The sequence below is a fragment of the Acomys russatus genome, chromosome 31, assembly GCF_903995435.1.
Source record: "Acomys russatus chromosome 31, mAcoRus1.1, whole genome shotgun sequence".
In the NCBI taxonomy this organism is placed as follows: domain Eukaryota; kingdom Metazoa; phylum Chordata; class Mammalia; order Rodentia; family Muridae; genus Acomys; species Acomys russatus.
In genome coordinates, this window is record NC_067167.1 from 29,641,183 (window position 1) to 29,667,081 (window position 25,899).

Sequence of the window (25,899 nt, forward strand, 5' to 3'; positions counted from 1 at the left end):
TAAATATGTCTAAAGATATCAGAGATACTATGAATTTCTATTGGCACAATTTATTTTGCAATCATTTCTGGCAAGGGAATATAAAATTGAGAATAAATTTTATGAGTAATGGGGTTTTTTTAGAGCCAAAGGAAAAATGAGCATTATTTATATATATTATAAGGTGATAAGCTTTATAAAAATGTGAACAAGTGTAGCTTCTCATTCCCTCTATTATGTTTAGTAATTTTAATCAGCATTAGCTTTTTAGGAATTAGTTAAAATAAAAATTGCTCCATTAGTTTTTTTTTTTCAGATAAATATAACAAGGGACTGAAATGACAGAAATTAACAAAGTGTCCAAGCCAAAAGTGAAACATTCAGTTATTACAATAATGACCCCCCAAAAATCAAAAAATCCTTATAAACCTGAAAACTCCCCTACAGTGAGGACACAGCTCTCTGAAAACATGGGACATTAGAGCTGTTCTGTAAGCATTTGATAATGAATTCATAAAATTACCATTGCTAATTTGCACCCATTTCTATTTTAAGAAAATATTTTATTATTGCAGCTAGAAAAACATGCTTGTTTTTAAATTGCCAGTCCACATTGGAGAACATTTATGCTTTTTAATGGGTCTCCCAAGATTTCAGCTAGGCAGACAAGGTTATGATCAAGAAGGGATAACTTTTCAAATATAGATAGAGTTCAAGTATATTGTTATAAAAATGATGAAATCCAAATGTTCCCTCCCTTCCCTTTTCCTTTCTTTCCTTATATTTGATAGGAAATATGAACATAAAAACCAAGAGGAAATATAAACAATATAGATGGGATGATTTCTAAATTTATATCTGATTTATTTTTATTGTTGTTCACTGTTTCTTTTGGAGTTGACATCTTCCACTGATTAATTTTATGTGCTCTAAAGTACAACGTTAATTGAAGTTGCTCTCTCACTTTTATATAGAAAGATAAAATTAGATGCTTTGGCAGTTCTTGAAGAAACGTAGGTTAGTTGGTTCAAGCCAATTGGCTCTCAAAATGCTTTCTATAGAAGCTACAGATAAATGATTTGGAATCCCCATTCTCTCTTGCTTTGTTGAATCCCAGCTCTGAGCTCTCACTGTTTTTGAGCTGCAGGCACTTGAGAGAAAAATCTAAGCTTGTAGCACAAAGCTCTCTTTTATCAAACTGTTCAAACTGTCATTGTTTTGCCATACAGTGAAGCAAAGCTTGAAAATCGATCTGCAGCTCCAATTGTGGTAAACACAATGCTTGGAAAATGCTTCAGTCTTCCAGCTTGAGATAGCATGTTAATAAACAAAGGTATACAATCCTTATTAAGATGTATTATTCAGGCATTTAAAAAATGATTTTGAGGGTATAAATGCATTTGATATTTAAAAATAAGCATCATAAATCAGGAAATGTTATATACTATGTTATGTCATATGTTATATATTATGTTCTATGTTATATATTGTGTTACATTATGTTATATAAAATGTTATGTATTAAAGATGAGAAGTCTCGCCAAAGGTTACACAACTGGTAAATGATAGAGCTAAGCTTTGCACTGACCTGGGCTAGTTCCATAATCCATGAAACTTTTCTACTAATAAGCAAATAAATGTTGATGGAATGAGTAAATTGTGCGCCTACAATGTGTCCGGTATGACGCAAAGTGCTTTGAATAATTTTCATCATGTTTTTTTAAAAAAAAAGAAATGTAATGAACATCTCTCAGGCCCATTGAGAACGAAAAGCTCCGAATCAGAGTTGCTGGCTGGAGAAACTATTGTGGGGGACTGTACTGAGGAGACACATCATATAGAGATTATTGAGAGTGCCACAAAGAAACCTACTACTATTTTAGTCTGTATTCTAAATATCTCAGCCATGAACTATGAAAGGCACCAATTTTGCTTCCTCCTTCCCAAATTCTACCTTCTATTATGTGTCAGTGGATTTTTGTGAGCAGAAAACATAAACAGCATCTACAGTCTACAAAATAACCCATCCCTTCCCTACAATTTAATATAAACACATTGTTTTGTTGTTGTTTCTGGATAACTGTGGCTCTAGGGAGATAGCCTTATATCATCACCTCATAGGCAAATCTTAGTTTAGATGTCAGTCATGATAACATGGTTCCTTTTACCAACAGTTTCTTTGAAACTGTGTGATACAATTTGGGTATGTTGTGATATAAAAGGAAGTTTGCTGGGTTCCTTTTGTGAACATTTTTCTAACCTTAATAATGAAGATATTCACAGAAACCAACACTTCCTCTGCTGGTTGGGACTGTGGTTGCTCTGGGACCTGGAACTGTTGTGAGCATGTGAAAACTAATGAAGATAAGCTGATACTTTATGGATGGCAGAGTGGAAGTTTGGTGGCAATCATGAGATTAACAGTGATGGTGAGTTGCCTCACTAACCATCCCTCACCTTGGGTCTTGTAAAAGAAGGCAAACACTTTAAGGCTCAGCCCAGTTTGTGTGCCACTGTCTGTTGCTTGCAGCCAAGAGGCAATGTGTATAAGCACTTTACAATAGGCTCCCCAAAATACCAATACAAACCCTTTTCCCCCAACATAATATTTTTATCGATTATTTGGGAGTTTCACATAATGCACTCTGATCACATTTACTTCCCTGTCTTCGCAGGTCTACCTACATCATCTTGTGACCTCCCTGAAAGAAAATAGTAAAAAGGAGGAGGAGGAGGAGGAAGAGGAGGAGGAGAAGTACTAGTAGTAGTAGTTGTGGGTTTTGTTCTAAGTTCAATTTGTGTCACCCATATAAGCCACTTTTTTTATTTTGATTTGTTTTGATGTTTCAAGACAAAGTTTCTCTGTGTAGTCCTGGTTGCCCTGGAACTCACTCTGTAGACCAGGCTAGCATCAAACTCATAGAGATCTGTCTGCCTCTGCCTCCCAAGTGCTGGGATTAAAGATGTGCACCAGCACTGCCTGGCTAAACACCTACCATTTTATAAATTTATTTTATACCATGCTTTGGTAGTTTGGTTTCTTCCTGATGTTCTTCCGTGTACCTCTGACCCTTAGCTTCAGAGTCTTAGCGGGTCTGAGAGATAGTCACTTGTTCCATTCATTCAGTCTATAACTTATGGTAAAGCTTAATGCCTTACAGTCCAGGTTTTAGAAAGGCAAGAACAGAGCTGATATGAAATATAAGAAAACTGGTTAGTGACTTGTTTCCTTTCATTTAAGTGCTGTAAAAGGTTTAGAGAAACATACACTTTGGAACATAATATTTAACTTCAAAGGTCTACCTTTCAACATACTCATTATTATCAATGAAAATGTATAACAGGGGCCGTGTACAGCCATGCTTTATCTATATATGAATGGCTGTAAATCTTTATCTAAATATATCTTCATATTAGAATATATAAGGGACAGTTTAGAAGCAAATCAGGGAGTTAATTTGGGAAAAACATTTAATGACAGACAGCTGTGACTCCAGGGGTCTAACTCTCAAGCACTTCCTAGGCAACTCCCTCCCTTCTTTTCTTTCTCCTTCTCTTGTTTTGCTTTTGTTTCTTAATAGGAAACAATTTATACTCTGTCTCTATTGTCTATCCATGGGTGAAGCTTTCATAAAGTTTGAAATGCTTCCATAAAGATTCTCATGCCTTCCTCCTCTTGACAATCTGAGATCACATCTATAATTCTAAGAAAGTGGTTTTAAAATAATGGTCGGGTCAAGACATGTTATAGATGTATTTGATATTGCCAAAGAACAAATAAAAGATATACTTAAAAGGAAAACATTTTGGAACAATTGCTCATGCTCATGGGATGGTAGAGTTGACATAGTAAAAATGGCTATTACACCAAGAGCAATCTACATATTCAATGTAATTCCCATCAAGATCCCAACACAATTCTTCACAGACCTTGAAAGGACAATTTTCAGCTTTGTATGGAAACACAAAACACTCAGGATAGCTAAAACAGTCCTGAAGAAAATAAAAGAACTGCTGGATGTGTTACCATTCTGAACTTCAAAATATGAAAAACTAGTGAATGAGGATTCATGAAACTGAGAAGCTTCAGCATAGTAAAGGATACCATTATTCAGATAGAGCAGCAGCCTACAGAATGGGAAAAGATTTTTAGAAACTGCAAATCAGACAGGGGGATGATATTTAAGATATATAAATAACTCATAAAACTATCTATCTAGAAAACAAATTAAACAAAAAAAGAAAAAGAAAAAGAAAAAAGAAAAAAAGAAAAAGAAAAAAAAGCTGGGCGTGGTGGCACATGCCTTTAATCCCAGCACTCAGGAGGCAGAGGCAGGTGGATCTCTGTGAGTTCAAGGCCAGCCTGCTCTACAAAGCTAGTCTAGGACAGCCAAGTCTACACAGAGAAACCCTGTCTCAAAAACCCAAAAAAACCAAAACAACAACAGAAAAAAAAAAAAAAAAGAGGTACAAACTTAAACAGAATTCTTAATAGAGGAAACTCAAATGGCCAAGAAACATATAAAATTTCAACATTCTTACTCATCAGGTAAATGCAAATCAACATTACTTTAAATTTTATTGAGCATCCATCAAAATGGTTGAGATCAATAAAATTAGTACCAGCTCATGCTCTTGAGGATGTTTGGTGAGGGGAACAGTCAGCCATTGCTGGTGGGATTGCAAACTCTATAGCCACTATGGTAATCACTATGGCAGTTTCTCAAGAAAATGGTTATTGATTCAGCTATATTACTCTTGGGCATATACCCAAAGAATGCTTCATCCTACCACAGAGATATTTTCTCAATCATGTTTATTGCTGCTCTATTCATGATATCTAGAAACTGGGAAGAACCTAGATGTCCTACAACCAATACATGGATAAAGAAAATGAAAAAATTCACAATGGACTACTACTCAGTGATTAAAAAGGAAATAATGAAATTCAGACGTAAATGCATGGAAAAAAAAAAAAAATCATCTAGAGTGTGGTAACCTAGAGCCAGAAAGACAAATACGGTTTTTATTTGTTTATATATGCATATTAGCTGTTAAGTCAATATTCTACATTCCCGAGAACCACAGAGGCTAAGTGTAGAGTAAGGGACTGGGCAGGGAAGACAGGTTTCCCTAGGAAAGGGAAGTAGAATAAATAGGAATGGATGTAGAGCGACTTGAACACAAGGGCCAAATGAGAATGGAAGGGAAGAGAAAAAAGGCACAAGGGAGGGAATGTTGAGAGAAAGAGCTAAAATTAAGGGTCAAATGAAGGTTTGTATAGAAGCCTAATATACTAGAAACTTCCTTAAATATATACACATATGAAGGTGATCTAAATGAATTCCCCTGAAGATGGGGGAGCCAGAGCCCAAACTGGACATCTGTCACCAAATGAAGTTGCCAGTACTGGATTTGGGTCACATCTAATTAAGTTGTTGGCCAACTACCAAACAACTCAGACTGTTGCCAGGACCATAGGTTGCTCTCCATGAACTGATGGCAAGGGCCCATTGCTGAGGACAACACCTACACAAATCACTGAAGATGAAAAAGTCACGTTATTATCTACATAGAACCTTCACTTCTCTAGGTTCTAGTGTCTTTGGTACAGGAAGGTACTCTGTATACTATCAAAGGAGAAACTTTAACACCAACCAAGCCACAAAGTCTTGGATCTGCTATGGTATCCTGACTGCAAGATTTGCTAGGGCAATGATGACACAGAGTGCATGGGAATAACCAAACAGTATCTGATTATTCTTGAGGCCCACTTCCCAGAGATGGAACCCATACTCACCACTACTTAGGTGACCAAGAACCTGAGACTACATAGCCCAGAGACCTCGGGTAAAATCAAATGCTAGTTCTAAAAAAATGTAGCAATGAAATGAATTCTAATGACATTTTGCTATACTCATAAATCAGCCAAGCATCAGAGAAGCTCCCTCCTGCAGCAGATGGGAAAAAACCATAGAGACCCACAGCAGACATTACACAGAGTGGGATAGACCTTACAACACTCAGTCCTAAGTGTGATGTTTCAGTCAAATTCCTCCACTTAGTATTCAAGGAACCCTACAGAAGAGGAGGTAGAAAGATTGTTAGAGCCAGAGTAGATGGAGGACACCGGGGAAAACAAGGCCTTCCAAATCAATGTGAGTACAGCTCATATGAACGCACAGAACCTGAAGTAGCATGCACAGGGCCTGCATGCTTCTGCAGCAGATGGGGTCCTAGAGCTGAAAGGAGAAGTGAACACATGCCCCCATCCCTAACCCAAATGTTATTTCCAGCTGATGACCATTTGCCAATGAAAACTTAGAGAGTTTCACTGGGGAACAGAACTACTCTTAAGGGTAGGTTGCATGCCCATCAGCAAATGACTAACAGAAAACAAACTCAATGGTATCTTTGGAAGTTCTTTGTTTCATAACATCATATCAGGGGTTTTCCCTGTTTTTTTTTCCTGCCAAGACAGGGTTTCTCTGTGTAGCCTTGGCTTTCCTGGACTCGCTTTGTAGACCAGGCTGGCCTGAAACTCATGTCGATCCACTTGCCTCTGCCTCCCAAGTGCTGGGGTTAAAAGCATGTGTCACCATGCCCAGTGGCTTTCCCTTTTTTGAAAATCTTATATAGTTTTACTTTTTCTCTCTTTTTACCCTATAGTCCTTTTGTGTATATATTATGGCTTCTAGTTTATTGATTCTATGGGATTCCTAAGTGTGCAATGAGTGGGTCTCTGCATCTATATCTATGTTGTGTCTTTTTTTTTTTTTTTTTTTTTTTTTTTGGAGGTAGGGTTCTCTTCTTTCTGTTTGTTTGTTTGCTTTGTCCCATTTTGGTGTTTTTGTTTTATTTTATTTTGCTATCATCCCTTAGAAGCTTCTTTGTTTTCTAATAGAGACAGAAAGGGGGTAGATCTGGATAGGAAGAGAGGTGGGGAGGAACTGGGAGGAGTTGAGGTAGGAGAAACCATAATCAGGATATATTATGTGACAAAAAAAAACCATCTATTTTCCATAAGAGGAGAAAAGAGAACACATTTCCTATAAAATATAATTACATCATGATCTCACTTGGAAGAAACAGTAACTGGTAAGAGATTGTGGTTTATAAACTTGTACTTTCATTAGGACAGCAATTGTCCTCATATGGGACACTCAATAAACTGACTGATGATTGTATCACAGTTTGTATTGCAGATCTTCAAAGAAAGGGTTTAGAAAGACATGGTTTCTGTTTAAAGAGTGCTCTGTCCACACCCATTCATCGCCATCACAAACCGGCAGTGTGGCTCACTGAGAAGGGCACTATGAAGAACCAAGGTGCCTTCTTATCTCACATCTAGTAATTATAGACACTTTAATTTCATCAATATGAAGCTATTGTGTAGGTGGCTTGCTCATCTCTTCAGGCAAAATTTCCATACTTATTTATCAACAAATTAATGTCAGGTCTTACATGTGGAAATGAAAAAAGGACCTAAAGCATTAAGAGTGACACACATCTTTTAAAAAAATAACAGAGAAAACTAAAAATGTTTAAAATGTGATATTGCTTCAGCTGTAGATATTCATAAGTGGGCGCCATCTCTGTCAAACCAAAGCAACATATAAAGTGGGGATCTCTGGCATTTTTGTTGGAAAAACCAAGGTTGCTGGTTTCTCAAACTTCAAGTTTGTGCCTCAAATCAGAATTCAAAACCATGATATGTATGCAACATCGTCTCCATGTATTCAAGAGAACATGCCATGTGGTGGCGGCACAGGCCTTTAATCTCAGCTCTTCCTGAAGCCAACCTGGTCTACAGAACAAGTTCCAGGACAGCCAGGGCAACACACACACACACACACACACACACACACACACACACACACACACACAGAACCTCATAAAACAAAAAAAATCATATTTAGCCATATGTTTTTTCCATGTCACTAATAGTCTTCAGAATAGGTAATAAATGTAGCTGAACCTAAATTAATAGCTAGTTGGCTATGGAGCCATTTCTGAGTGAAGGTATAGCATGATAAATTCATTCCTTAATATCACAGTATGGATAAATGAACATTGTATTATGATTAAAATATGCTGATAGCATGAATAAAATAAGAGTGTCGATTTTAATCAGCTAAAAGTCCCCCTGTATTATAGGTGGTAAAATATGAATGAATTAAATGCTATGACTCAATAAAGCTCTACTTGTTTATCAGTGATATGGCTCATAGGAACCACTCAGTAGATTTTGTAATCAAGGGATTGCAAAAATCAAGGATGGTTAAGACAAAGGACTAAACACTATGTCAAGGTTTTGTGATTTAAAAGGAAAAAAGAGAGAAGAAAATGCTAGTCAAGTGTTACTAATACAATGGTGCTAAAATTACAAAATCAAACTAAGATATATAAAGGTTAAAAAAAAAATGTAACTTTAGGCCTGGCACCATGGTTCAGTAGGTAAATGCTCCCATAATCAATACTGAGGGCCTGAGTTCAACTCCTTAGACCATATGATCAAATGAGAAAATCAGCTCCCAATGTAGTCTTTTGATATCCACATGTGTATGGCGCGCTCTCTCTCTCTCTCTCTCTCTCTCTCTCTCTCTCTCTCTCTCTCTCTCTCTCTCTCTCTCTCCTCTCTCTCTCTCTCCTCTCTCTCTCTCTCTCTCTCTCTCTCTCTCTCTCTCTCTCACACACATACACATACATTCACACTAAATGAATAAATGTTGAAAAAAACCAAAAATCCCGAAAGGTAACTTTGTATCAGAGTTTTCATGCAGAAAATATACAGCGCTATCCACAAAGTTTAAAGTATTAAAGTGAGAAGCACACATTCCTAAAGAAAGGGAAGTCTAAAATGAAATGTCAAAATTAAAGTTTCAGAAATACAGTAAAATTCATTAACAAGAGAGGATTAAGAACCCCGCCCCAAGCACAAGGCCTCTTAATATGCCCAGTTTTAGAGGAATCCGTGTTGTGACACTGCCTTTCCTTGACTTACAAATAGACCGGTATCACCTCTATTCTGAACTGGTGTTTCTGCATTAACTGAAAAGAGAGTAGATAATCACATGGCAGGCACGCCGGTCAGTAGTGATTGCATTCCCTTTCCTGGTCTGAGTAGGAGACACATGCATCCTCATTGCAGAGGCCACTGCCTGAACGCTCAGTTCTGCCTGCATGAGGGTTAACATAGTGCTGTTTGCCACATGGAGTTCTCTATCAGAGAAGAGTGCACAGTCACGGAGAAGCCATGTCCGATCCTAGAATGTCAGTTGGCATTTGGCTTTACAAATTAGCTCCTTGTGGATTAGTGTGAGCCGTACCAAACAATGGCTTTGAAAACACGATTATCGTTTTGAAGTTTGGATTCTGGGATAGGTTAACGTTTTCTGCCCATGTTTCTGCAACAGTGTCCTTTTGCTTCCAAACCCACACCAACTGCACTAAAAGGATGCTGAAATACTTTGGTCAGCCTCTTAGTGGATGTTGCTTATTTTTTCCCTCTATGGAATAGGATTTATATATATCTATATCTATATATTTATACTTTTAAAAATAAAACAACAGCCACCACTAAAGCAAATTCTTCAAGATTCTGTACAAAGCTGGATAGAATTTTTAATGCCCATTGGCATTGATAAGGCTTTGCAGGACATTGAGAGATATTGCTTACCAAGTCCAATTCCCACGTAATACATACATGGGCACATGCCAGATTAGCACTACCTATTCCACTGTAGCTACAAGAAAGACAAATCAGAAACACCTTGATGGTGTTGGTGGGCGGTGGGCCTAGGCCTCTATGGCTTTAGAAATGAAGAGAATGAAAAAGCCCTGAAAACCGGAAAGAGCCAGGAGCAGCTTTAAGGATGATAGCATGACCTGCCTAGCTTACCTGTGAGACAATACTCTGTTTGCCAACTAGAGTTTCTTGAGCTTTGACCTTTCTACTTTTTGTTCAAGCTGGTGGCTCATTGACTAGATAGGATTTTTCTTGGAAAACATGCCCCATAAGGAAGGCAGGTGCACTGTGAGGAAAGCTACTATTACTAAGCTCTTGAGAGGAGTCCATATTATACACTGTATTACAACAGGAATAGAACACGACAGCGCCACTTCTCCCATATCATTAATGTGCAACTTCCTTCCATTACCGTGAGTCTGAGTAGCCGAATCTCAACTAGTGGTAACATCCTTCCTTCTAGATGAGCAGTCAGGTGGCCAGGATGTACCCAGGAAGGGCCTCGGGGTGTCAAGGTGAGGAGGACACTTCTTGAGTGAATTCATTTTCTGGCAGGGGCTGTATCTAATTCACTCCAGATTTGTCTGAGATAAGAGAACTTTAACGTGCTTCTCTTTGGGTCCTATGCCTGTCCTATCCATTCAGAGATTCTTATAATGATCCCTAATACCAGTCTTGAAACCAGAGCCAGTTGTTTGTTGGTAAAGTGGAGCTTTCTTGTTAATATATTACTCTGCCATACTGGTGCTCCATGCAGGCATCCTTGGAGAGTGTATCAAGGGCCAAGTGACTAGGTTTCTTGCAAGGAGCTCTGTTCTGCTGTTTCCCCAAATCTGTTATTGTCACTAATGATTATAAAATGCCTTCTAGGTTTTAGAACACTTCAGAGTTTCTGATTTAATAAGGTGTGTGTGTGTGTGTGTGTGTGTGTGTGTGTGTGTGTGTGTGTGTAGCTTAGAGTTTATATCCTTTTGCTTTTTTTCATATTTTTCCTACCTGGAAGAAAGCATAAATAAGCACTTCTAGCTAACATGCTACAAGGTACAGAAGTGACATTTATCTTAAGGAAAATACCTTATTTTTCTTCAACATATGAAATATTCCATTCATTTTGTATCGGGGAAGGAATGAGACCAGGACTTTTATCCACTATTGTTGCATTTGTAGAATTACAGTATGTAATAATTTTCTACTTAAGTAACAATTTTGCCTGCCAGCAACCTGAGTTTTCCAGCACTTAGCACTTCTTAGTCTCCACTAGGAAATGGCAGGAGTTGGAAGTTGCTGCTGAGATCTATGTCTCTGCCTTGCTTTGCCTTACTCTTTGGTGAAGGACTAAGTGATACAAACTTGGGTAAACCAGCCCATCAATTGTCATTTTCCTCTCTGACATTGGACAGGGTTTTAATACATCTCTGGGTTTTACAGTTTAGATCAGATTGTGCTCAGTTTTGAGGAGAATTGGTATTTAAAGAGGCGAGAGGACAATTTTAATAAGGAGAATGGAGGTGTGCTTTAAATCTGCAGTGGCTATAAAGTCTACAAGAGACGGGGCGTACATCATTACAAACCGCTGGTACAGTACAGAAGGAGAAAGCAGCTGGCAGCGAGGAAATGGGGACAGAGTCCTTGGTGTTGGAAGAAGGAACACGTGGTTGCAAAATCACGCAGTTATTCATCACAAGTAGAGAGTCCAGGCAGCATTTTTGCTGAAGATGTTAGAGAGAAAGCCATGTGAATCAGCTGCCTGAGATGGGCGTGTGGAGAACTCCATCACCAGAGACTGACTGACTGCACATGCAGTTGTGAATGATAAAAACAGCTTGCCCAAGAAACAAGGGTGGTGTGGCATTAAAACACAGCAAAAGAACTTAAGCAATCACAGGTTTTGCTAATGCTCCCGAGATTTCTCTGTTGGCCATGCTAGGTAAAGATTATAACCACTTCCTTGGTGCAGGAAGTCTAGAAATCAATAATATATATATATATATATATATATATATATATATATATATATACACATACATATATATATGTACATATGTGTACTTTTCAAAAGCTCATACTTTTCCGTACACCAGGGCTCTGTTTCCACGATGTCTTGACATCTTCTGTATTACATATATAATTTAATACTAACTCATATACTAACAAGAAGTCCTAAAATTTAAGTATTTTCTTCATGAATAAAAAACTGAAATTAAGAAAAACTCTGTCAACCTTTAAACAACTATTCTGTCATCTCTTACGTCTTGTTTCTCAAAGCGTTCCCCCCCCAATACTTCTAATCATCAGATATTTTTAGCTATAGTCATTTATGCTACAACCTAAAAGAGGAGCCACAAAAAACCTCATAAGATTAATCTTCAACTTGATTTGGGCATGAAATTCTAATACCATCCAGATAGGACCCATGCTGCTTCAAAATAATTTTTTGTGTAATTCTACAAATAAAGAAACCATTTATATCAATAAAATACTTGTCTTCAGTGTATTGCATAAAATCAATTTATATTCAAATACTTGGCGACTGCCGAGTCAAAGTCTTTTAGAGAGCTTAGAAACAAAAGTACCATAGAGATTAACTGTGAAACATTTTTTTTCCTCGAAGAAGAACAATAAAACGGAAATTAGAATATTAACAAAATAACAAATCTATGTTGACAAGTTCACTTGGGTAGCTGTGGGTCACTTCTGAATGAACAATTCTCTACTGTTGCTGCAACTGATGTTTTTTCCCCACGATGCTGATTTACTTATTCATTAACTAAATGGATTAGTAAAATTAATTAAAATGGAAGCAGATATAAGCATTAAAATAGCAAAGATAAGGAGCTGGGACTATCAGTTGGCTTTTATTTCCAGTTAATTCCCAGAATATAATTACAAAACGGAGTTTGGTAACAAATTTCAACATGATTTTATTGTTAGGAAAATTTGAATGAGATAAAGTCTCTCCTATCCTGAATTTAAAATTTAGAAGTAATTTTCTATGTTTTAATTGTTTTTCTTTCTTTCTCCTCAGGAAAAAAAACCCCAGAAACTTATTAACTCTCAGGGATGGAGTTATAATAACTCTAGATAATTCTTCTCAGAACGTGTTTGAGTTTTAGAGACAAGCACCCCCTGTCCCCACCCCCACATATAGCAATATCTTATTTATCCCTTTATTGACCTCAGGACAAACTAACAACATGGGACTGACAGCATTCTAGGAGAGGCAGCTTTAATCAGTCAGTCTGAGGTTAGTTTCCTGGGGCAAACTCTTCTGGAGTGATGATTTTTCAGTCCTTTCTATACTTTGTCTTAAATGAAACAATTTGTATTAAGTGAATAAATATTTTCCTTTCTCCCCCTCTCTTAAATGAAACATTATTGACCTCTGTGCTTCTTGTCTCAGTTTCCAGATTAGGGGACCATAAGCCTTTGGCCAGAGTCAAACACTCACACTATTCAGTGTGATGCCTGACTTTAGACAGCACGTGGGACATCACGATCCATGTCTATCCTGCTTTCTTCTGCACCTTGAAGCTACATTGTGATGGTTATAACAAACACTGCATTAGAGCTTTGTGTGAGCTGAGGATCCCATCAAGTTGTACTACAGCAAGAGGACCCGTGCTTTCCCAACACAGGCTTACTGGTCTCAATCTTCGAACACCTTTACACATGACATTGACTGTACATGAACGCCAATTATTAAACGTGGAGCCCAAAGAAGGCATGGGATTGCATGGTTTGACTGATGCAGTTTTCAAATCTCATGTCCATAAAAGGGGAGTCACAGAACTTCATCTTTGAAAGTAATTAATCACATGGAGCTTTCTACTAACTTCAGCCACGTCACATGAAAGATAAAAATCTGTAGCCTTTCCAGAACCATGGACACAACCTGCGTAGCTTTGACAGCCTATTTATTCATGGCTGCCAAACCCTAATTGGTATTCCATTAACACTGCCCACCTGCGGAAGAGGGGATCAAGAAGCTTCTGCCTTTGCTGTAATATAAATTTATTTCTTTAGGTTTCATCACTGATCTTTAACATTCTTATTATTTTCAGGCAATTTCATCTACAATCTCAACTACATTGTAAAAACTGGAACCACTGGTTCCCCTAACTGATTGGCTCGCTTGCCTCCTGTTGTGTGTATGGAGTGTATCATCTGGCTGTATGTAACAACAGGAGGGAAGCTGTCAACCAACCATAGGACAATTAGTTCTCACTGGAGGCTTTGCTCTCTTTGTGGGAAGGGGAAATGTCCTCCCTAAAGCTTAAAGGCACACATTTCTCCACAGCAGTGGTTACTAATGGAAAGGGGAATTTTCTCCCACATGTAACTTGTTTTTTTTTTTTTTTCTTGTTTGTTTTGTTTTTGTGTGTTTGTTTGTTTTTGGTTTTTCGAGACAGGGTTTCTCTGTGTAGCCTTGCCTGTCCTGGACTCACTGTGTAGACCAGGCTGGCCTTGAACTCATGGTAATCCACCTGCCTTCGCCTCCTGAGTGCTGGGATTAAAGGCCTGCACCCCGACCCTGGAGGCAATTCTTAATAGAGATACACTGTTAAAGACCTAAAATTGTAACTTTGTCTTTTATAGCTCTGTAAAAAAAAAAAAAAAAAAAAAAAAAAAAAGGATTTTTTTATTAATTTATTCATATTACATCTCGATTGTTAGCCCTTCCCCTGTTTCCTCCCATTCTTCCCTCCCTCCCATTTCTCCCCTCCCCTATGTCTGTGACTGAGGGAGACCTCCTCCCCCTATATATGCTCTCAGAATATCAAGTCTCTTCTTGGTAATTAGCTATCCTTCCTCTGAGTGCCACCAGGTCTCCCCATCCGGGGGACATGGTCAGAAAAGGGGCACCAGAGTTCGTGTGAGAGTCAGATCTCACTCTCCACTCAACGGTGGAGAATATCATGTTCGTCGGCTAGGTCTTGGTAGGGGTTCGAAGCCTACTGCCTATATTCTCCTTGGAAAATCTTTACTTACCAAGAAAGTGGGTCAGAGGAGAGGATATCCGATTGAGACTTTAGGCAAGAGTAGCATGGAAGAAAGAGGAAATAGTAGGACCCATAGGGTCCTGGAAACCTACAAGAAGAACTTTATGACAGGCAGATCTGGATCCTGGGGTCCTCCTCAAACTAAGGCACCAGCCGAGGATATTATTTTGCATTGGGTATTTCATACATTATTTCGTGTTGCGGTGACAAAATACCCGATAAAAGCAACTTAAGGGGTCGGAGACTTAGCTCAGCGGTAGAGCGCATGCCTAGCAAGCACAAGGCTCTGGGTTCAGTTCTCAGCTCTGGGGGAAAAAAAAAGCAACTTAAGGAAAAGAAGGTTCATTTGGAGTGAATTGAGAGTAGAGTTACAGCGGGGAGGGGGACGGTGTAGCTGCAGGAGTGGGGGAGGGGGATGCTGCATCTTCAGGGAAGGGGGAGGGGCTAACATGCAATGATCTTTCTCCCTTTCCCTTTAAATCCAGTCTGAGCCCCAACCCCTGACCATGGAATGGTGGCATCAACATGTAAGGTGGCCTTTTCCTCCTTGGTTAGGTCTTTGCAGAAACAACCTTGTAGGCATCTCCAGACATGTCTCCCAAGAGACTAACAATGAAGACTGACCATCAAAAGCAAGTAGCTTGATTTCTTTTTTAATCTCCATTGTTAGTTTCTCCCAAGTTAGATTGCAAATGGGGATAGATCATGGGACAGCACGGTGAGTGTGGCACATTTTAATCTCTTAGATTTACATCATTAAGGTTTGCCTTATCTATCTGGGCAGGAACACACATACACACACACACACACACACACACACACACACACACACACACACACACATTCAAAGCCCGAGGATAACTTGTCCCTTACATATAAAACAGTCCTTATGTTCCTTAAATTCTGCTGTTTTATACCCCACCAGGTTAGCTTATTTGTAGTTCTTCTCCCTTTAGTTTATATGTATTCTCTCTCTCCCTAATTCTATCTTTCATTTTTTATGTACAAGATTGAGCACAAAAATTGCTTTAAAAAAGCCTAAATACAGACATTTTAAAATCTTTTGAGTAAGTGAAAAAAACAAGTTAAATTTTTCCTTCTGAAAAGTGATTGGTAATTATAAGGAATGTTTCGAGAGTTAAGAATGGAACAACAGTTTTTTGCAAATTAAGAATGTAACAGCAGAGACAGGAAACTGTGTTTCAAAGGCTTTGACCTTTCTGCTAATGCAGGTAGGTAAGCTGCCTCTAAGCCCACAAAAGCATCTGTATCTAATAGAACCCAGAATGGGCAAAACTAAGACCTCACAAGTACAGAACGGTCTGACATGCCCTCACAATTACCAGGGATAGCAGTCAGTATGCAAAGTGGGCTTAGTTAACAATAGGGGTTTTCTCATTTATTTGTGTTTTAATCTGGGCTCACAGGTTAACAGAATTTAAGTATTAAAGTCTGTCCAAGTAGCTTATTGAAATGCCAATTCTATATCTATCTCACTGGCATGAAATCCACCCAGACAAGATTCTATTGACAATTTGACCTCAGCATTTAAAGTGTTCACAGCAGTTAGAATTGGTTTGGGCAGCTTCGGGCATCAAAGACACTCAAGAGGGTAGATGTGTTCTGTCCATTACTACATGGATATGAAAAAAAAAATCCCCAGCAGACTGATAGTTGAAGTTGGATTAATGATATGTAGGCATACAGTTATCTTTTAAAAGTGACATATCCCGAACTTTTAATAATTGACTTTTAAAAGTAGATTTTGTGCGTACCTGTAAACTGGTGCGTATACATGGGTTCGCAAAGTGGGGTCCCTGGGCCAGCTGTGTTCCCAGCATTGGGAACTTGTTAGAAATGCACTTTCTCAAGTGTCACTTGAGATCTCATGAAAGCAGAGGCTATGACTGACCTTAAGAAATCTGAAAGTGGATCCAGAGTAATTATGGGGTAAATTGGAGACGGAAACTGGGGGGACAGATATTATCATATTTCACTGTACATGTATGAAATTATATGAATAAATTATATGAAATTATAAAAGAATAAAATATAAGAGTAAAAAAAAAGAGAGCCTTCCAGGTGTTTCTACTACTGATTATTTCTGACAGCCTCTGCTGTAGTTACTAATTCAACAGAGGTAACACTAGGTATAACCACTCATGAACGATAAATGGTAGCCCCTGTATTATTTTATATATTGTAACATGTTGTTATTTTGTGTCTATTTCAAACTAAGAGTTATTTTTTTTTAAAGTGAGCATTTCCTTTGTTATGCTAGATTTACTGAGAAATGGGAAAATTCAACTTAAGTTTAGTGGGAATCTTATCCATGCAGTGTGGACTGTCAGGGCTGGAGCAATGGCTCTGTGGTTGAGAGTGCTTGGTGCAGAAGAACACTATGATGGGCAGATCTGGGCCCAGGGGTTCTGCTCGATCTATGGCACCAACCAAGGACAATATGTGCAGTCATCATCAAACCCCTACCCAGACCTAGCCAAGGGACAGAATATTCTCCACAGTTAAGTGGAGACTGGGGGGCTGACTTTCACACAAACTCTGGTGCCCCTTATTTGGCCATGTCCCCTTGATGGAGAGGCCCGATGGCACTCAGAAGGATAGCAGGCTACCAAGAAGAAACCTGATACCCTAGCATCATATTCAAGAGGAAGAGGTCCCCCTCAGTCACAGTCATAGGGAAGGGGAATGGGGTGAAAGCGGGAGGGAGGGAGGAATGGGAGGATGCACGGGATGGGATAGCAATTGAGATGTAATATGAATGAGTTTATTTTTCAATTAAAAAAACATTAAAAAAAAGAGTGCTTGGTGCTCTCCTAGAGAACCAGAGCTCAGCTCCCAGCAATCATGTGAGGTAGCTCACAATCACCTGTAACTCCAGCTCCAAGGGATCCACCACCTTTAACCGACCTCCGTGGGCACCTGAGCACATGTGGCATACCCTCACATATATACACATATAGGTAAAGAAATAAAGTGTTAAAAATATAAAAGGTAGAGCATCAGTAATATTTTTCTTGTCCATTCTGTATAAAATACTAGCTTCCTAAATCTTTTTGTCCTTAGTGGGGACTGCAACTAAAGATGAGCAGGACACTGAAATTAATTCTTGTTTTGTTCTCTTCTTTCTTCTTACTCTCTTTTTCAAGACAGGATTTCTCTGTGTAGCCTTGGCTGTCCTGGACATCCTTTGTAGACCAGGCTGGACTTGAACTCACGAAGATCCACCTGCCTCTGCCTCCCCGAGTGCTAGGATTAAAGGAGTGCACCACCACTGCCCGGAGTGAAGTGAATTCTTAACATGAAGTACCCCTGTATTTCCTCCAGTTAAATAATTCACCATATGGAGCAGAGCCTACATTTCCCCAGAGCTGGCATGCGAAAACTATCTAAGCTCATCACTTTGGTGCTTGTACATCCGTGTCAACTGCTGCCTTCATCTCCGAGCCAGCCCAGGCAGAATTCATTTGCTTTTCTTATTGATCTCTCCCATCCTGCTGCTGAGCATTTATCATTTGCTCGTATTTTCTCACTTGTGAAGAACAGGCAGGGCCATACATCTCGCTCCTTTAGAATCAGCCCCTAGTATCTTCTCATCCCTTCACCCAGAGCACATCCCCAGCAAAGAGAATGTGTTTAGAAACCGTTTCTTGATCTTCATTTTTCCACACATACCTCACATCTGTTGGAAGGTTCCATGGAACTTTTCAGGTCACTAAGGTCATTTAGAGGGCCTTGTTCGCCTGGTGTCCTCCATCCCCTCTACCTCTTATACTTCTTTTCACCTCCTCTCCATGGGGTTCCCTGAGCTCTGACGGGAGGCACTTGATGGGGATAGACTCTGTAGAGACGTGCATTTCAAACATTTAAATCTATGCAAATCAGGAAACTTTGGGTCTGGGATCGAGGGCACCTTTATGAACAGTGACAGTCAATATGGCAAGACAGAATGATGCCACAAAAGCCGTCCCCTGCAATTGTAGTCACTCTGGCTGGAGGTGGGCAATGCTCATATGTACTTTGCAATGGGCAGACATCATGCATCTTAAAGCTGTGGTTATTTAGGTTTGTGTTATTTTATTCACACTAGATCAAGAAGGACATTACAAAGTGTGCCAGGGCTAACGGACGAGCCATATTTACATGGTATGTTTTCGGGACATGATAATGTGAAGAGTATTTTGTTGATGATGAAGCAGAAATAATCCATTTTGAGGCAGACAATGTTATAAAGTTCTTGGGAAAAAAAATCTCAGTTCCGGTAAAATGCAGCTGCATTTTTTTTGTATGTTTAGACATATCAGAAAGTAGTTATTTGAGTTGCAACTAAAATATGGAATGTCACATTGTAATTACAAATATTTCTTTTTTAAAAAAATTTTTTATTATTAATTTATTCTTGTTACTTACAAATATTTCTAATAGAAAGGATTACCATTACATGGCATTTTCTACCGTTTACTTCCAAGGCTCCTTACATATTCTATGATAACTGACTACCATAAGAGAAAATTTCACATGTGTGTTATTGAATAACAAATAGATTTTATGTATGTTTTTGATAAGTAAACATTAGTAAGAAAAGTGTTACATTTCAAGTGGACTTAGATAATGGGGACATCAATACCATATTCATAGTTTTCTATCATCAAGACAGTCCATAGATTTATTACTGGATTTTGGTAAAGAAATAGTGGCATATGACAAGAGGCCCTATGACTAATTTAAACTTAATAATAATAATAATATCTGAGAGAGTAAACAATACTGGGGCACTTGGGAATGGAGCTAAGTGTTTATAGGGATATATCCAGTGTGAATTCTTTGCCAGTAACATGTATTATTCAAGCACGTGGACTCTTGAACTCCTCTGCTTCCAGGGTCACAATTTAATTATCTCATTGGTAAAGGAGAAGTAAAACTTTGTGTTTGTTTTTGTAAGAATCAGCTCTCGTAATTAGGGGACATAGCCATATCTTTGCAGACAGAACCACCTAAGAGATTGTTAAAAAAAAAAAAAAAAAAAAAAAAAAAAAAAAAAAAAAAAAAAAAGACTGTGGGATACAAAGGAGCAACTAGAAGAAAAATGATCAATTAGTATAAAAATTAATCATGCAAAGAAGGTGCTCTTCTAAATAGCCCATTAACCCATATTAGTGAGTAATGACTATAGGTGAAACAATATAAATTGCTTTCCAAATGAAGGGTGCGTAGTTTTACATAGTAGGGTTTTTTTGTTGTTGTTGTTGTTTTTTGTTTTGTTTTTGTTTTTGTTTTTGAGAGTGGAATAATATGGAGAGTGAAGAGTTATGACTTGACACCTTCTGGTGATAACATGAGGATTGCAATGTGTCAGTTTCACAGATCTTCATTTTTCTCCAGCTATAGCGAGCAATAGTATCAAAGTTCTGGCTTCCTATATTTGAAAACAATGTGTCATGTGTGTGTGCCTGTGCTTGTGCATGTGTGCGTGCGTGTGTTGACGTGGTTTCTCCTAGGATGCCTTTACAGTCCTTTCTGTACTAATTGCTTCTTTTATTCAGGTGAATTTCTGGATAAAGCTAAATGAACTCTACAAACTTAATCATTTACTATATGTAATTTTGGTAGGAGAGATAGTCAAGGGTGTAGTAAGTTGTGGTTCAAGAAAGAGGGCGAGGTTGATTTTTATTTGCAGTGAGTACCACATGGCCAGAAGATACTAAGATGGGTCTAAGCAGACCATAATGAAAGCATGGAGTGGGAAAAGAAACTTGCTTATGTTTGTATGTCATCCACTTCTAGCTCTACTTTATTCACACCATTTTATACTTAAAGTACTTTTCTCATAGGAAATAAAAGAACAGTTATAGCAACTGCACTATGCTATGGAAAGGATTAAATGAGTGTTAAAAAGAACGTCATATTTACCATATAATAAGGACTTGGTAAATAATAGCCACTATATTAATGTTAAGGAATTATACTGTTTGTATTTTTTCTGTTATGCTATTGTTACATGTGTCTGTGACGGTTTAAATGTATCTCTTAGTATCAAATAATGGAAATCTATCTGGAACTATCTCAGAAAACTGGGAATAAGGCTTCCTGAAGGCCCAGCTATTCCACTCCTTGGAATATACCCACAAGATGCTCCAGCACACAACAAGATTTGCTCAACCATGTTCATAGTAGCCTTATTCATAATAGCCAGAACATGGAAACAGCCGAAGTGTCCCTCAGGAGAAGAATGGATAAAGAAACTGTGGTACATTTACACAGTTAGGACAAAGAGTGTTAGCTAGAGAGTCCCACTGTGTGTACAGCAGCAGAGTTCAAAGGCTAAGAGTTACAAAGAAAAATAAAGGCTTATACCTTTGGCTTTTATAAACCTTTTAAAAGAATTGTCAAAACACATGCTTTCCCTGCTCTATTAGGATGCAATAGAAATAAAGGAAACAGAAGTGAAAACTATCTTAGTCTTAAGAAAAGGGTTCAAAATCCAAATTACACCCTTTCTTGTGCCTTAAAAATCAATTTGCCATGACCACTTTCAGATGGGATGGAATTACTTCTAAAACCGAGATCAGAATTCTGAAATCCAATCAAAACTCTTGCACTCAGATGTTCCAGATACATTTTTTATAAGTTCCCAATCCATTTTTCATAAGGTCTAAAAATGGAAAAAATTCTGTCATTGTAGAATGTCTCCATTCTAAAAATATATTCAGGTATGTTGGCTTTTCACTATATTACCTGCCATACAATCTTGCAAGAATTTCTGGATTAGTAAGGAATATAGACAAACAATTCTTTAAAAGCAGTACATGATATATGAAAGCTAAAATCTATTAATATCAGATAAATTATAATAAAAAGAATTATATTGTACTGTTTGTTTGTATGTATGCTTTGACAGTGTATTTCCTTTTCAACTGCGCTGATCTTAATTACAAAATGTGAGAATAATAAAATATGGCACCTTTTGAAATAATACAAATGAGAATAGATGGAGAGACAGAGAAGTACAAGGATAAGTTGGTATTTCACAATAGCCAGACAGCAGGTTGTGGTAGGTTGTTTTTAGAAAACTCAAAACTAGCGTGTGGGAGAAAATATTTATAGTCTATTCACTAATAAGGATTAAAATCATGAACACAGTAAGAACTCAGTAGAGTCAAGTCAACTAAAATGTGTACAATATCTGAGTAGACATTTCTCAGAACAAGATAAAAAGATGGATAGAAATTATAGGAAAAATGTTCAAAAGAAACACTCATCAGGAAAATGCAAGTCAAAACCATGAGCAGATATTACATCATTTCTAGTTGGAGTGGCTGTTATCAAAGAATCCAAAAATGGGGCCTGGGGAGCTGGCTCTTCCAGCCAAGCGCTTGCTTCACATCATGGGGGCTTGAGTTTGGATTTCTCATAGTCACACAGTAATTCAGGGGAGGTGGCATGTATCTTCAGCCCTAGGCCTGTGGGGGTGGGGAAGAGAGGCAGATCCATGGAGCTCACTGGCCATTCAGCATAGGCGAATCTGTGAGTTCCAGTATCAGTGACAGACCCTGCCTCAAAACTTAAGGTAGAGAACAAACAAGAAAGCCACTGACTCATACATATGCCCCATACACCCACAGATCACCATTACCACCACGACCACCGCCGCTGCCGCCACCACCACGACCACCACCACCAGCATTCACACAAGTGTATACAGCCAAAACTAAATGCTGGCAAGGATGTGTTGGATGAAAAACTCATGAATACTGTTTTGGGGACATGAATTAGCATGGCGGCTATGAAAAAGAAAAGGATTGAGGTTCCCTAAGAGACTAGAAATCCCTCTTCTATGTGCTTTCAAACCTATGATTAAATGTGGTCAGCAACGATACTCACCACCCTGTGTTATCAAGCATTACAACTTATCATTCCTATCCCAATATTTTGGTACCTATTAACCATCCTTTTTTCATCCTTTCTACCGTCATACTTTCTAGAAATTAATATCCTACTTTTTTCTTCTATAAAAGCAACTTATTTTTAACCTTATACCTAAGGGAAAATATGCAGTGTTTACCTTTCTTTCTCTTATTTCACTTAACATGATCTCCCCATAATCTTTCCCACCCATGTTAATCTAAATAATAGGGTTTCATTAAATTTCATCGTTGAGAAATAGTCTATCATTCCTGTGTGTTCATTTAAAATTTTCACTTGTTCATCAGTGGACACCCATGATGGCTTCATGTCTTGGCTGCTGTTAATAGAAGTGCAGTGAACATGGAAGTGTGGATGTCTTTAAAATACTGATTCCCCCTTCTCCAGATATATATCAACTAGTTAAAATTTCAGGACAAAGGGAGCCTGATTGTCCAGTGTTCCCCAAAACTGCAGCTCACGGCCTCCCTGTCTTCTCACTGTTATGCTCAATGACTTTTAAAAAGCTATTTTGGGTGTAGTTCCTGGGTTCTGTCCAATGTGTTTATTTGAATTTGTCACTGGTATATCGCCACTTGAATGCACTTACATAGTTATATAAAACCGGCCAGATGGCAGGCTGCTTGAGGATTGAGATACCTTGTGCTGTGAGGGGGTGAGGAAAAAAACAAAAAAAACAAAACAAAACAAAAAAAAACAATGAAAACCTAAAAGCAATTATAAACAAAATCATGTTTAGAAGAGGAAAATATTTTTCTTGTATCTAATTAGCAAAACACTCTGAAGGGATTTATGGCAAACAAAAATGTTAAGTAAAGTTTAATAAGGGTAGATTAGATGATCTTTTAAGGAAGAAAACTAATAATATTTACATTGATTGTCTCCAGGAATTAGTATAAACTCATAGATCACAGGCCTGTTATATCTTTCAACATGATTATTTATGTCTTTTGCATGGGCTGAGAAACCATGAAGTTGACATTCACTAATTATTCATTTGTAAGGAAAAGGGATCACAGTTCTTAGTTTTCTGCTGTTTACAATATGAAACTTGTAGCTTCAAGGGAAATCTGGTAGGAAGTACTTGCAGCTACACTGATGGGTGAGAAACCAGGGACAGAGGGTCCCTGTCCAAGTTAGCCAGTCACTGGATATTTAATTCATGAGCAGTCATTCTGCCTTTCAGACATATTCACAGTTACAGTGATAGACAACCACAAAATAATTTCTTTACTCTCAGAGGAAAAAAAATTTAAAAGTTCACTTTCTTTTCTAAACCTGGGAATTGTAATAAATTCATATCAATCTCTCTCTTTCCATTCTATACAACAGAAAGTCCCAAACATCGAAAGACTACAACTCAGGTTCGCCACACTCTTGCTATGCAGTTAAAAATAAAACAGAGTAATAGTTCATCTGCAGAAGGCATACTTAAAATGAAACTAAAAGCACTCCACTTGGGATATGGAAATAGTAAGAGGACACTTTAATGCTCCCAGCTAACTTACTGAATTTTAAATTAAAAATTGTACTTAGAAGAGAAGCAAAATCGGGAGACATTAGAAAAATTTCTTGCAAGAAAACTCCATTTTGGAAACGCACATTAATGGAAACTCAGGGCCTACTTAAAAGAACAGACACATGGAGTTAGCTTTTCTTTAAAAAGTCTAATTGCTAAATAATAAATGACATGGTAAGATGGAACCAGCAGGCAATCATGAACTTTACAAAAAAAAAGGATTTTATTTTATTCATAAGTATGTGTACAAGTCTGTGGGTGTGTGTACACAAGTGCAGGTACATGAGGACGTCAGAAGAGGGCGACAGAACCCCAGGAATTGTAAACAGAGATGGGTGTAAGATGAAGGTGCTGGGAACCAAACTTGCTTTCTCTGTAAGAGCAATATGAACTCTTAACTGTTGAGCCACTATCTTATACCTAAACATGGGCATTTTAAGATCAGTTCTATGTAGTATCATTTGATAGCTTTAGCTTATGTTGCCTGTAACAGCTGATACCACAATTTCCTATACTTTATTAAAATTTGCATGTACAAGCATGTTCATTTATGTGTGTGTGTGTGTGTGTGTGTGTGCATGTAGCAGGTACACACACACACACACACACACAAGTGTGTACATATGAAGGCCAGAGTTCAGCTTTGATGCTGTTTCCCAGTAGCTGTCCACCTTAGTTTTTAAGACAAGAGTTCTACTGGAACTTGATGCTTACCAGTTGAGCCAGGCTAGCTCTGGAGATACATGCAACTCCACTTCCACAGGGCTGGTATTACACGTGTGCATCTTCTCAGCTTACACAGTACTAGAGTTTAAACTTGAGACCACATGTTTGTATGGGCAAACACTTTATCAGAGATAACTCTTCAGCCTCAATTCGTTAAACACTATCATGGGATACTGGGTCTGATGTGCGGTGGTTTGAATAGGCGTGGCTCCCGTAGACTCATGTGTTTGAATGCTTGCCTCATAGGGAGTGGCACTTTTAGGAGGTGTGGCCTTGTTGGAGAAAGTCTGTCACTGTTGGGGTGGGCTTGGAGGTCTCCAATGGTCCAGCTACGCCCGTTGTGGTGCACAGCCTCTTTCTGCTACCTGCTGATCCAACATGTAAGGCTCTCAGCTCCTTCTCCAGCACCATGTCTGCCTGCATGCCGCCATGCTTCCCACCATGATAATGTGCTCAACCTCTGCAACTACAAGCCAGCCCCAATTCAATGTTTTCTGTTACAAGAGTAACGAAAAGAGTAGCCTTGGACGTGCAGAGGACCTGGAGCCCCTGTTCAGGTGTAGCCAATGGACAGCTCATTCTCCACATGGGCAAGGTGTGGGGAGTGGGCGGACTGCCTCTGACATGAACTCTGTGCCCGAGATTTGGTCACCTCCATCCTTGGTGGTGAGGCCCTGTGGGAACACAGAGGAGGGAGATGCAGCTGTCTGGATGAGACCTGATGGGCTGTGGTCAGACCAGGGGTAGGAGGACCCCACCAGTCAGAGGTACAGGGGAAGGGAATTGATTGGAGGGGTGGGGAGGGTGGGAATGGGAAGATAAAACGAAGGGGATTACAATCTGGATGCAATGTGAATAAATTATAATAAAAAATAAGTAAAGTAAAAAAAAAAAAAAAAAAAAAAAAAAAGAGTAGCCTTGCTCGTGATTTCTCTTCACAGCAATGAAACTCTAAGACAGTATGTATTTGAATTTATCTCTAGTAA

At 38.5% G+C, this 25,899-nt stretch overlaps 1 protein-coding gene across 2 annotated transcripts in view; it reads right to left on the reverse strand.

Annotated features, from left to right (window-relative positions):
- The window catches only part of Syt1 (synaptotagmin 1), a 402,656-nt gene that overhangs the window by 210,779 nt on the left and 165,978 nt on the right, over positions 1–25,899 (reverse strand). The gene's annotated exons all lie outside the window — the stretch shown is intronic.